This window comes from Eurosta solidaginis, chromosome 4 (genome assembly GCF_040869045.1).
Source record: "Eurosta solidaginis isolate ZX-2024a chromosome 4, ASM4086904v1, whole genome shotgun sequence".
NCBI classification, from domain to species: Eukaryota; Metazoa; Arthropoda; class Insecta; order Diptera; family Tephritidae; genus Eurosta; species Eurosta solidaginis.
The window spans coordinates 107,638,901-107,653,319 of record NC_090322.1 but is presented as its reverse complement, the minus strand read 5'-3'; the positions used below and the strand labels follow the sequence as shown (position 1 = coordinate 107,653,319).

At 37.9% G+C, this 14,419-nt stretch overlaps 1 long non-coding RNA gene across 1 annotated transcript; it reads left to right on the top strand.

The window, feature by feature from the left end:
• Nucleotides 1-6,188, top strand: LOC137248110 (uncharacterized). The gene is made up of 4 exons (XR_010952069.1): nt 1-107; nt 169-376; nt 4,383-4,767; nt 4,827-6,188. It is a non-coding gene; the product is annotated as an uncharacterized lncRNA (long non-coding RNA).
• The last annotated feature ends 8,231 nt before the right edge of the window (nt 6,189-14,419 follow it).

The following is a 14,419-nucleotide window of genomic DNA, read 5'->3' as shown; positions in this document are numbered from 1 at the left end:
TTTTACCCCGAATTCGTGGGTGCTATTCTAAAATTTTCCCGAATTCACAATTATATAGCACCATGCCGCGAATTATGATAAAAGGTGGTGTGTGGAGAAACACTGAGGTAAGCATTTGACGCGACTGGTTACTCTTGGCTGTTTATTAACTAAATTGATAACTTTCAGGATGAAATCCTCAAAGCAGCTGTAATGAAATATGGCAAAAACCAGTGGTCACGTATTGCATCACTGCTGCACCGCAAATCTGCCAAGCAATGTAAGGCACGCTGGTACGAATGGCTTGATCCTAGCATAAAGAAGACAGAATGGTCACGGGAGGAGGATGAAAAGTTTTTGCATTTTGTTGGTGGTGAATGTTTCAACATTTTCCAAGGTTTGGCATTAATTTCATTTTTATAGTTTATAATTATTTAAAGGTTGCATTAGAACAAGTACATTGATTTTACGTGGCAGTGTTGAACAATTTTTGGAAGAAACTGAGCTTCGTTACATGATGCTATAGGGAGGGATGGCCTGAAGGTTTAATGTGGCCACATAAATCGTTCCCGAGATGGTCGGGCTGGCACTTTAATGGTGCTGTGTTACCGGAGCGTACTGGATCTGTATCCGGCTAAAGGACCATCACATCGATAACACTCCCCAAAGCCTTCGGGGAGCAATCTTATCGCTACAAAAACAACAACAACATTGTGTCCAAATCCCGAAAAAAAACTATAAAATTTGTGTCAGTGAAATGATAATTATTGCTTTTGGTTGTTAGTTTTGAGGCATCGTCATCGAGTTCCTTGTGATCGTATATGCCGGTTCTTTTGCATTCTTTTACATGCATAAAGTGCCGTTGAAGCCTTCCTCACCCTATCCTCCACGTTGAGCTGCCATGACAGCTTACTGTCTAGGATCATTCCTAGATATTTTGTGCAAGGTTTCTCCCGTAGAGTCGCCCCTCCTAACTTAGGCCTGGTCCAATTAGGGACCTTGTACCTCTTTGTAAACAAGACCATATGCAACGTCATCTGCCTAAACCGTAAGTTTTTCTGGTCCCTCGTAGAATCCCCTAAGCAGTTGGATAATGACCAGCGTCCACAGCAGAGGTGATAGCACCCCTCCCTGCGGAGTGCCCCTGTCCACTAATTTCGTGGCCGCGTACAATCCCCATTGCGATGTAATCTTACTGCAGTTTAACATGCAGTCGATCCATCTGGGTAAGGCTGGATGTACTTTAACGTAATTAAGACCATCAATAATCGCCCATTTAGAAAGCCCCGGCAATGCTTAAGAAGACTTCTAGAGCATATTCCTTATATTCCAGGGCTTTTTCTATGCTTATTACCACCCTATGCAATGCGGTGTCTACTGACTTGCCTTTGGTGTACGCCTGTTGTGTTGTGGAGAGCAGCTTTTCATCCACGTTGGACTTTATGTACACATCTATCAGCCTCTCAAAGGTTTTGAGCAGAAATGATGTTAAGCTATTGGGTCTATAATCTTTGGGATACACGTGACCGATCTTCCCCGCCTTTGGTAGGAAAGCTACACGAGCAGTTCTCCAAGAGTGCGGTACATGATTCAGTTTATGCACCCATCGAATATTATTTTAAGCCATCCCACGACCGCCCTACTTGGAACTTGTAGCATGGCCGGACATGTACCATCTGAGCCCGGCGATTTCACCACCACTACGAGATCCTCAGTAGTGTAATTAGGCAGCATATATGAATGCAGCGGTTTCCTTACCATTACTACAGCTCGCACCCGTCCTTCCGTTTGCGCATAGTAAACGCCAAATCCGCGCGCGCTAAGTCCAGAAACCTTTCCTCCCGATGGAAGCCACGGCTCCTGGATCAGCGCGTTTGGAGGAGGAGTTCGCTCGACGCCACTTTACTGTGTTGGAGGTTTATCTGTAGGACTTGCAGCACCAATGGGCTGCTTGTCCCCCTCCAGCATCTTCATCGTGACGTCGTCGTCCTCCCCTAGCCCTTTTGGTTTAGAGTGTTCGAAGCCCCCTTCAGCCTCTTGTACCTGTTGTGCCGGGTGTTCCTCTGTGCGACTCACAGCACCATCTGGCTGTTGGTCCCCTTCTAACACATTCGGGGTGACGTGGGCTACCTCCACCTGTATTTTTTCCCTTTGGCTTATGAGGTCCTTTTCGACTTCGCCCACGTCCAGCGTGTTAGGACTTTAATACCCGCGACTTCTTTTCCTGAGTCGCATATAAATTTTGCCTGTACCTAAGGACATTTTTCCAAGCTGCGCGTACAATATATCCTCCGCCTGCTTGTTTATTTGGAAGATGTATAACTGACCTTCCTCCGTAGGCCGAGATACAGTAAGTACCTTCCAATCCTGTGTCGCTATGTTCGGATTCTGATTCTGCAAAATTTGCAGTGTATCCTCCGACTTCATCACGCATGGTATCCATAACTTAACTTTTGGTACCTTGGGGATTTGCGCTTTATCCACCATCTCAAAACGCGCGTTCGTGCCCTGCCTTTAGAGGTTTGGAACCACTTCCTCCAGCCACCGCAAGCTCGCGATGTTGTCGCACGCTATCATCTTCATACCATTATACCATCTCCCGAATCAAAGGTTGGAAGGAGCTTACTTGGTTATTCCCGCATCATCTTAAGCATTAAGCTAATAAGCTCCTTTTCTACAGATCTCCACCTTTCACTAGTCATCTGTTCGAAAGGACTGCTACGATCAACCAGCGCCACAGTCAGTGACTGCTTTGCCACATCACTCATCTTCTCGGGAAAAGCCGGCGTCTTAGTGTTATTTCCCTTTGGCACCTCCAAGAAAGCCAGAGTCTTAGCTCCCTCTAGCACCTCCGAGAAAGTCGGATTCTTAGCGTTATCTCCCTTTGGCTTATCTCCTACTTCCATAGTTGGAACGTCCCTCTGACTCGCAGCTTCGAGGTAGTTGCTACCTCGCTATTGGGGCCCATCTGTCTTACAGCTTTGGGCCTACTTGTCTTGTCTATGGGACTGCCCTGCGTCGCGGCTCTGGGACTGGGCCCTTTCTGCCTCTTGAAAGCAGGCTTGTCACCTTCCGCCGAACGTTGCCTTTTCATTCTGCCATTCGACGCTTCTTCCTCCTCATACCGATTGCAGAACCGAGGGTTTCTCGCAGAAAACCTTTTGAACTGCCTTCGACCTACTTCTACCGCCTCATGAGCCCATGCCAAGCGCTCGATCTCCTCTTCTGTTGGGTCCACCACTGCTCCCAAGCGTTGTACAATTCTTAGTACTGAACGGTACTTCGAGAGAGCTCTTTGCTCCGTACCCTTCCCCACTCTTCTACTCCTTTTTCATTTGTGTGCTTCTCCAACACGGAGTTCATTGAATTAGCACTACTCTCGCTCCCCGAGTCCGACGCATCGCTTAATGCGTATTTGTCGTCCTTGGCTTGCGGCTCAGTCCTCTTCTTATCATCGTCCTTATGAAAATTAGGTAATGAGTCATTCACCTTGGTCGTACGACCACCGGCCCGACAAGGCGGGCTCAGCGGTCCAGTATTATATACGGGGAAAGAACCGTCAGCCACAGCAGCGCCCCTTACTGTGGTAAGGCCATCAATACTTCCCGAGGTGGTCCGGTATCGGGAAGGCTCCGTTCGAATGCAGCCGAATTATCCCCTGGCTACAAATCGCCCAACAGGCAGGGTCCGCATAACACCCTGGATTAGGGGGTTGGCAGTTCTTGGTCACCGACATCCCGCCGCCCTCCTATGAGGCGAAACGGCGTAGATGCCAGTCCTAAACAGCTCCTCCTCATAGTTGGGCGCTATGGAGATCGGCTAAGCCCTCACACCAACGACGATTTTCGTTACAATTGCTAGTGCATGCTCTCCAAGATGCAGATCCTGATCGAAAGTCACACCCAAAATTTTAGGGTGTAAGACAGTCGGTAGGGTAATGCCATATGGTCGACATTTGGCGCGGTCATGTTTTAAATAAGGTCACCGATGATTTGGTTGGTGAAAATATCAGGTTTCGCGAGGCGACAAAACTGGAGAGATTGGGGAGATAGCTGTTTATTTTATTACAAAGCTCATCGATGCAGGAAACAATAGCATAGGCGTAGAAGCAATAGTGACTCCTGGTGGTAAAGGTAGCTATTGATATGTAGAAGTTAAGCAGAAGTTTGAATATGAGTTTTTTTAAGTTATAGCAAAAAAGCGTTGAGGATTTTTAATATCTTACCAGGTACCTTCGTACATGTTTCTAAGAATGAAGAATAAAACCTATTCAAACTCAATTTTCACCAGGACAAAGCCGCTGAGACTTCGCTATACTTTAACATACAATACGTTACCCCATTTTAGCACAACTATCATTTTTTGAGTTTATTAAATTTTATAAAATGTTTCTTCCTCTACAGTTCTATTTCGGTATTGGATGGTAAATATGGCTTTCGCATTTTCTCCATCCATAACTGTGAAAAGGTGGAAGAAATCTATGCGTGTAAATCTCACATATTATCTTGGTCGAGCGTTTCTTCAATAGCTCTCTAGTGGTGATGGTGACAGCAGAGAAACCCAACTGTTTACAAATGTTACACTTCAAAAAGAATCAAAATATTTGCCATTGCGTCTACGGCTCAAATACCCACAGTATATGAATGAATCGATTGAACCTAATTGTCTGCCTAACGGATAGTATACATATTCTTCAAATCGAAAATATTGCACCAAACGAACTGGGTCTGAATACTGAAATAGTACACATATTAAAAATCGATGAGGAGGCTGTGATGATGGTATAGGGTGAGTTGTTGAATAACATACGAAAACCACTTTAACCCATCTATATATTTGCATTACAGTTAAAGCTTTACAAACAGCAAAAATTGCTGGCGCCAAGCAATTGGAAAAGGCAGTGAAGTATTCATCACAATGTACGGGTGGTGTAAAGTTAGAAACTGCTGTTGTAACAGCTGCCACCGACACAACGGTCATCTCTACTTCGCCGAGTAGCGGCTCGTCCGACTATCTATCGAACACAGTATAATCATATCTTTTGCCAACACAGGTTAGCGATGTGCTTGCACAGGAAAAGATTTCAATTGGAAAACAAAAACCAATTAAGAGTGTTTATTTATTATTAAAGTATTTACTTTTCTTTATATCGACAGTATTAATTTAAGTTGCAATATCACGTACATATATAATAAGGGATGTGATACGATTGCTGTCGGAATTAGATTTGAAACCAATCAATACTCCTGCTAAGGGTTGTAGAATTATTGCTTGAATAATTAGATTTAGAACAATAATAAGTCTGACTTAATTACAAGTCGTACATTTTTAAGTTCATTAATTACGACAGCAATCGGATTCCACGACACCTTTGAATATTCTTGATCTGAAAAAAGAGTAAACCTAATCTGAATTTCTACTAAGCTTTAAGTTGTAGATTATTCAAATAATTGGAGTTTTTTCTAAAGCTTGAAATTATTTTTTGCTCGCTTAGAAAAGATTTCAATTGGAAAACGAAAACCAATTAAGCGAGTTTATTTATTATTAAAATACTTACTTTTCTTTATATGAACTGTATTAATTTAAGTTACAATTTCATGTGCATATATAATAAGGGATGTCGTGATACGATTGTTGTTGGAATTAGATTTGAAACCAATCAATACTCCTGCTATGGGTTGCAGAATTATTGCTTGAATGATTAGATTTAGAACAATAATAAGTCTGACTCAATTACTAGTCGTACATTTTTAAGTTCATCAATTACGACAGCAATGGGATTCCACGACACCTTTGAATATTCTTGATCTGAAAAAAAAAAGAGTAAATCTAATCTGAATTTCTAATTAGCTTTAAGTTGTAGATTTAAATTGATTCAAATAATTGGAGTTTTTTCTAAAGCTTAAAATTATTTTCTGTTCGCTTGGAAAAGATTTCAATTGGAAAACGAAAACCAATTAAGCGAGTTTGTTTATTATTAAAATACTTACTTTTCTTTATATGAACTGTATTAATTTAAGTTACAATTTCATGTGCATATATAATAAGGTATGTCGTGATACGATTGCTGTTGGAATTAGATTTGAAACCAATCAATACTCCTGCTAAGGGTTGCAGAATTATTGCTGAATGATTAGATTTAGAACAATAATAAGTCTGACTCAATTAATAGTCGTACATTTTTAAGTTCTTCAATTACGACAGCAATCGGATCCACGACACCTTTGAATATTCTTGATCTGAATTTCTATAAAGCTTTAAGTTGTAGATTATTCAAATAATTGGAGTTTTTTCTAAAACTTAATATTATTTTTTTGCTCGCTTAGAAGAGATTTCAATTGGAAAACAAAAACCAATTAAGCGAGTTTACTTATTATTAAAGTTCTTCTGTTTTATATGAACTGGATTAATATAAGTTCCAATTTCATGTACATATATAATAATATTGAAAATAATAAATATTGAAAATTAAATGTTTTTGGTTCATATTTTATTCATATGGCTGCTCCAGGTAAAGTAAATCTGCAGGTAAAATTCACGTTATATGGCGGTTATATAAATGGTAAAACCGCAGTAAAATTGATTGTCAAATGACTCGAAAATGTAGAGTGAAATGACGGAAAAATGACCGCCATTTGACGAGCATTGTGACGTGTGTGAGCAGCACAGTACTATGCTCACATCCTATAGGTGGGAGCGGAATGCACGATCACATTAATGGGAACGAAACGGAAAATTTGGTCACAAAACCTAATCCGCCCATGCAAAAATGACTATGAATATAACCGCTGCTGAAAGTCACAATGACCGTAAAATGGCTAGTAAAATGACGTGGAGCGTTTTTGCATGGTATGGTTCACATTGTTGCATTTGCATGTTAACTTTCTATCCGTATATAGTACACGCTTCATTGGAACGTCACAGCTGGTGCTACTTGTCAATAGTGATGAACGATATGGCTATTTTGAGCTATCGGTGAAAAGAGATATGGCGATTTTTGAACGAGGCTATTTTTTATAGCTATAGCGATCGCTTTAATTTATTTTTAACAAGCGAATCTATACAGAAGATATGATGGATAATACAGCGATTTTGACTATCAGTGAAAATAGATATGGTGATTTTTGAATCGGGGCTATTTTTTACAGCTATAGCGATCGCTTTAATTTAATTTTAATAAGCGAATCTGCAATTTGTATACTCGGATATACAAAATGGAATGTTTAAGTTTGTTTACCGGAGTAGATTGAATGTTATACATTAATTTAGTTTAGTATACAGAATATATATATATAAAGAAAAAAATGTGCACCTTTTATTGTCAACTGATATAATGTGAAATTAAAATTTTCTGAGATAATAGCTGTGTTTTTTTCTCATCTATATACGTTTACGCTTAAACTTTATATGGACTGCTAAGCGACAAACTTTAAATACACCTCTGAAATTGCTACGTATGAAATTAGTACTACTAAATTTCAATACGCATTATACTCAGATGTAACTGAAATATGTGTCTATGTTTTACCCTCTGCACTAATTCTATGTATTCTATGAGCGTTCACTATTTATCACAACTGATTCAGCTATATGTTATAAACAGAAATACAACAGAGGGTTGTGTCTCCGCTTTTCGGTACACCCTGTTGCTGTAGCTAGTTGTTTAACCACAGCCGCTAGATGGGTCTCCTAAGCATTATCTAAGCGCGGATAGGCGTATACGCGTGTAAAAAAGGAACACGGCTATTATGATACCATATTATTAACTGGCTGACGACATTATGTTCAGTCTCGTATTACACTCAATGAGAGGAAACTAGCGAAAATAGGTGTCTATGCTTTTATTTTTAAATGTAAGATGTATCAACCTGAAATAAATCTGTATATGTAACACCATATAAACATGATTTATTACTATTATTTTTATACTACACCGATGTATTCAGAAATACTCCGTATGAATTTATTCTGAAATTTGTATTTGGCTGCATAATGTTTTTATAGTAAAATGAATTAATTTTTAACGAAAAACGCAGAGGAAAAATATAACAAATTCTTCAAACTATTATAAAAAATATTCTTTGAAAAAAAATTAGCCACCCAATTCAGTGCCCTAGAAATTAGCCGGAGAATTCAATCATATAATATGACAAAACTTGAATTGCATTCTCCCAAAAACTAAAATTTTGAGTTACATCTGTTTACAATAAGACGAGTGATATATATTTCTATAAATCTTTTATATTTTCATCAAAACCACAAATTTTATAAAACTGATATTAACTTAGGAATTACATAGGCAAACAATCTTAGGCAGCGATTTAGTTTAGCACCAATCCACCATTTCCACAAATTAACAGTAGTAGTAGTAATAGGATTCTGGGGCCCTGCGCCCTATTATTATTTTATGGTGCAGTTGGTTCGTCATCATTGCAAAAATCGTCTGATTTTACACGCTTTAGAGGAAAAGTGTTATACTCAGAAATACTGTGGTTCGCGAAGCCGGTGTTGGACCGGCTAAGGGTTATTTTTTATAAGCGCGGCCGGAGACCGCCTGCGCGGAAAGGTGCTCTACTCAGAAATACTGTGGTTTGCGAAACCGGTGTTGGAACGGCTAAGGGTTATTTTTTATAAGCGCGGCCGAAGGCAGCCTACGCGGAAAGGTGTTCTACTCAGAAATACTGTGGTTCGCGAAGCGGGTGTTGGACCGGCTAAGGGTTATTTTTTATAAGCGCGGCCGGAGACCGCCTGCGCGGAAAGGTGCTCTACTCAGAAATACTGTGGTTTGCGAAACCGGTGTTGGAACGGCTAAGGGTTATTTTTTATAAGCGCGGCCGAAGCCGCCTACGCGGAAAGGTGTTCTACTCAGAAATACTGTGGTTCAGGAAGCCGGTGTCGGACGGGTTAAGGGTTATTTGTTATAAGCGCGGCCGAAGGCCGCCTACGCGGAAAGGTGTCCTACTTAGAACTTTTTTTGTCGGCTCCACTGATTGCTTTTGCATAGTAGCGTCATTTTCTTCCATTTAGTTTGTTTCTTGCGCTTTTGTGATTCATACGTTTTGTGCTTTTTGTGAGACATATTTCTAATTTGTTATTTTATAATTTCTTTTCAATGAGTAGTAAAAATATATATTTTCCTTTTCTTTATTAACTGAAAGGTGGTAAGGTAATATTTATATATATAGTTTTTTTGATGATGTGGCAACACGGCTTTGTAATGTCATCAATAAAATATATATATAAATGTGCATGTTGCTATAAAAGCGCGATTGTTTTAATAAAAATATTTATAATAAGTAAAAACAATGCAAAAATGAAATGTGAAATATACAAAAAAGCAATTTAAGTCTATCGTTGCCAATTTATATAGATCTGTATGTGGATTAAGGTTTTGAAAGATGTGTAAATTGTAAGTTATAGAGATTTGCTAAATTTGCAAATTTTAACAAGAAATAACTTTTAAATTATAAGTTTGCGCGCTTTAAAATATATATATTTGTGATCGGGAGAACTCCCTCTTTCATTTGATACCAAGTTTAACCCCGAACTCGGGGGTGCTATTCTAAAATTTTCCCCAATCTTAGACCAAGTCTAAAGGCCCAGGTCTATTTGGCGTCATTTTTAATTAAAAACAAAAAAATTCAGTCATTTAATCTCTTTTATACACTTCACGAAATATTTATATGAACGGGGACTTTTTCAATTATCACCATGCTTTGCATGCGTTTCATTTATGGGCTCATAAAATTGCCACATTTCACTTCTTTTTTTACTATAATTTGCTCTCACATTTCACTCGGTATTAAAATGGATTTTTAATAAATTAATACAACCAAAATTTCGTAGCCAACCGGATCAAAACCTCGTTTATAAAAATATCAATTCAAAATCACGTCGCCTGAAAGAGCAAACTAGCTAAAAGTAAACACAACGAGTGAAGAAATGTGGCTTCATGAAGAAATATCGCTATTGGCGAAATGCTGCCAAAATGCCAATTACTGATATATTTGGATAGCTAGTAGCGATTAACGATATTTCACTATCGGTGATTGCATCGCCGCTATCACTTTTAATATAAGAATTTCATACCGAAGGTAAATCGCCAATCACTGATATATTTGGATAGCAATAGCTGTCGCTATTAGCGATTTTTCATTCACGCCGATGCAATTAGAATTTCATGCCGAAGGAAAATCGCCAATCACTCATATATTTGGATAGTAATAGCTATCGCCATGGTACAATTACCAGGTAGAAGCATTAGTGAAAATGCAACCCTCCTGTGTATTTTGTTGTTGCCGCGCGTACATAAAGTGTCAGTCGTTCTTTCAATTTCTTTTGTCAAAAGTGATGGAAGAAGAAAAATGTCACATGTAATTTTCGTCAACAAAGCCAAAACAAAAAAAGGAAACAAGCTGGTTTGCTGATGAAGCTGGAGGAAAAAGGCATTTTTAACGGAAAATAAAGGTAATTAGCTGATTTTTAAATGATATATATTTAATTTATTGTTATTATTTATTTACATATAGCAGCTGAATCATTTCTTCAACGTTTCCAGCGCATCAACTCTTGGTAATTCTATACGATAGCATGACACTGATAGTACGCGTCCACCAATATCGAGAGAGGTGTTAAAAGACGCGCATTAACCTCGAAAACAATAATCAGAAGGCGGAGGCAAAATATTTTGTGTTGGTCAAGAGATATTTGCAAAAGAAGTTGAAAATTTTCAATCTAAAATTTTCATGTGGGCGTTGTAATGTTGATGATAATTTGTACCCACAAAAAAAAAAATTGTGGACATAAGTGTTTTGCGCAGATATAGTTTTGGTCTCCAAACCGGTGTTGGACCCACTCAGATAAATTTTTTATAAGCGCGGCCAAAGGCCGCCAGCGCAAAAATACTATGGATCCTACCCCGGTTCCGAAGCACGCCGGGGTCATTTTTCGGTGTTTTACGAATATCTTTTGGAACGAGCTAAAATTTTTCTGTTCCGCCTTCGGATTATTGTTATTGGATTTAGTGCTGCATGTGATCTTGCACTGAAAGAAATGGAATATGATAAGAAATTATAGATTTTCTTTCCAAACGTTTATATGATCGCATCACTTCAAGATTATCACATGGTATATGTAATGGCGATCCAGAGCAAAGCTATAGTGGTTAATTAAATTTATCATTACTGATGGCCTTAAAAGATTTGGCGTTGTCTAGTGCCTCAGCATGTACTTCTGCATCACTGGAACCTTTGTACGTACTACGTGCGATTGGAACTGATGAGGATTTGGCACATTGTTCAATAAGGTATACGAGTTTACCGTACTGAATTGTGTAGTTAATTTGAAAGTAATTTATTGTTAAATTTTTATAGGTTTGGTATTGGTCGTTTTACCACCATTGAAGAGGTTGATTATATTACAGATACATGCATCAAACATGTCGAACGTTTACGTGAAATATCTCCATTATAGGAGATGGTGCTAGAACCAATTGATTTGAAAAATATCCAATGGTCGCAACATTAATTTTGTTTATAATATATAAATAAGGAAGCGTTTTGTATTGTATGCATCTTTTAATGTATGTATTTATATTCCATAGCAGTTTAATGTAAAGTGAGATAGAAATTTTTAGGAAGTATATAGTTCCTACTTTATCTGCCTAAGGTCGTTATTTTGTAGTATTAAAAAATTATATTGGGAAATGCTATTGCTATTGCTAAATGTTTTTTTGTAGTGGACCTTATTTTCAATACATGTATGTATGAGTGCTAACGTTGCTGTCTTCAAGAGATGTTGAAAATTTAGGATGAGATTGCATATAAAATGCCTAGTTAATAGTATGTTCATGAATAAGTACTGATTTATTTTAAAATTTCATGTATTTTGTAAAGTAAAAATTAAGTAATTTAGTAACCTAATAAATATCGAAGATACATATATACATAATAACATTTAACGTTGGAAACTCGTCGTGTCGGTATTTGAGGTGCGGATTTCGTTTAAGGATATGTACTTAATGTCTTGAGATGTAATCTTTTTTAATTAAAAAAAGCACGGGTGTGTTGAAAATTGATTCGCTATGCCACAGAACTATCGGGCTCAGCGCCACAGCATAGTTGTTTTGATCCAATTTTTCTTTTGGCTCCTCTGTTCGGAACCGATTTTGCTTTCGGTTTAATTTATGGATAGCTAGTTCGGTTTTAGTACTGACTTTAATTATGGTTCCGGGTTTTCCTTCTGGCTCTAGCGAGGAGGCTATTGTAGCTATTTCGGCTTTAGGCTGGATGTGGTATCGGTACCTGCTATGGCAAAAGTTCGGCTTGGAATATTTCCGTTTTCAACTCCAGTATCGGTTATGCTCCAGTTTTTTTCTTGTCATCATGCGGATGATATAAATAATCCAAAAGTAAATCTATAGCATATAAAACATAATTGTCTAGCAATATTTTCTCTTCGTAAACTGTTTGTGGCCCTGATATGGGCCGCTTTTCGTAGGTATAATTGTTTAGCAATTTTGTTCTCTTTGTTGACTAGTGGTGGCCCTGATAAGGGCCGTTTTGCGTATACTTGTATAGCATATTTTCGCTCTTTGTAAACTAACGGTGGCGCTGAAACTAGGGGAGCTTACTGCGTCTGGGTTTCACAGCTTATTGTTGGTACATCATGCATATCCGTTTGTGTGCTGCAGCTGTTCCATGCCAAGTATTGGCCTTTCACTGCAACGGTGTCATTTAAAAAAAGCGAACATGTAGAAGGGACTTTATTATTTATCCTTCGTCCTTCCTTCATGTTGTAGCGGCGAAACTATTGTCCGATATTTTGGTAGATAACTGTGGGATGGCCGTTTGGGACGATGAGACAACTTTCGCTTTTTACAAACTATTGATTAGCACTGCTAAGTCATACATAAAATTATATTACATTTTTTATCTTACAACATTCGGGAAACTGAATATTTACATCAAAGATGGTAAATATAGCGATGGAGTGGAGTTGCGCATAATATCTACTCTCTGAGCTCCCACAATAAGGTCACAGGCCTGAAAATGGAGCGAAAAAATTAAGCCATTTTAGGGAAGCTAACGCCGCAAACTTTTTCCCAATATTTCCTCTTCCTTGGTCTTGCGGGGTAATTCTTTACTTTAGCTCACAACTTTAAAAACTCGTGCAAGAATATCAGGAGAGGTGTCCAAAAATGCGTTTTGGACTCAGGACGACGAATCCGAAAGTGAAAATTAAAAATTTTATTTCTGTCAAAAAATATTCACAAAAAACTGAAAAATGGCATCGGAGTGCTCCGAAACCGGGGGTGGAATCCATAGTATTTTTGCGCAGATCACCTTTCTGTATTGGCGGTCTTCGGCCGGGCTTATAAAAAATTACCATTAGAGACCAAATCGATATCCGCGCAAAAGACAGCCACATGAAAATTTTCAACTTTGTTTGTAAATATATCTGGAAAGAAATAAAATTTTCAATTTCCGTTTTCGGAATCATGGATCATGGTCCTGGTTCCAAAGCGCGTCTTTTGCCATCTCTCCCGATATATTTGGACGAGTTTTAGTAGTCGTGAGCTAAAGTAAAGAATTACCTAATAAATTTTCACATCAAAAGTAAAAAAAAACAAAAAATGTAAACATAAACAAAGTTTGACATTTTATAACCAGCTTCGAATGAAAAAACATGTAAAATGCAACTCTGATGCTTTTACCTTGTTATTGTACCACGGCTATCGCTATTAGCGATTTTTCATCGGCGATGCAATCACCAATAGGGAAATATCGTTCCATCACTACTCTTCAAAGAATGGCCTCTTAAAAATTTCAACTAATATTTTGATAAGAATTAATAGCCTTTATATTAAATAATATATTTTAAAATTTTTGAGCTGAAGGCCAATTTAAATAAAAACACAACTTTAGAATAAAGCCGAAATATCGACAAGAATAAATTATACAACTATAATACAAAAAGTTGTGTTTTTATTTAAATTGGCCTTCAGCTCAAAAATTTTAAAATATATAATTTCAACTAATTTTAGCAAAGAGGATAAATACAATAAGAGGCGTCACTCGTTATTTTTTAGGCATTTACTCGATGTAAACTGTGAGGTGGTCGCTACTTTTGTTTTATGAGGGACATTTTTGAATTAGCTCCCATTTATCCATGTAGTGTTGTCACTTTATGCAAACGTGTTTTTTGGAAAGACAATTAAATAATTAATTAAATACAGTCAGAAAAATAAACACAAATACCACATGAAAATGTATAGAAGACATTTATAAACATTCCGCCCAAAAAAAAGTAGCGACTACCTCATAGTTTACATCGAGTAAATGCCTAAAAAATTACGAGTGACGGCTCTTATTGTTTTTATTATATTTGATTTTAGAGTATATTTTTCGCAGTGCATTAGAGTTATGAAGGTGATGGTAAC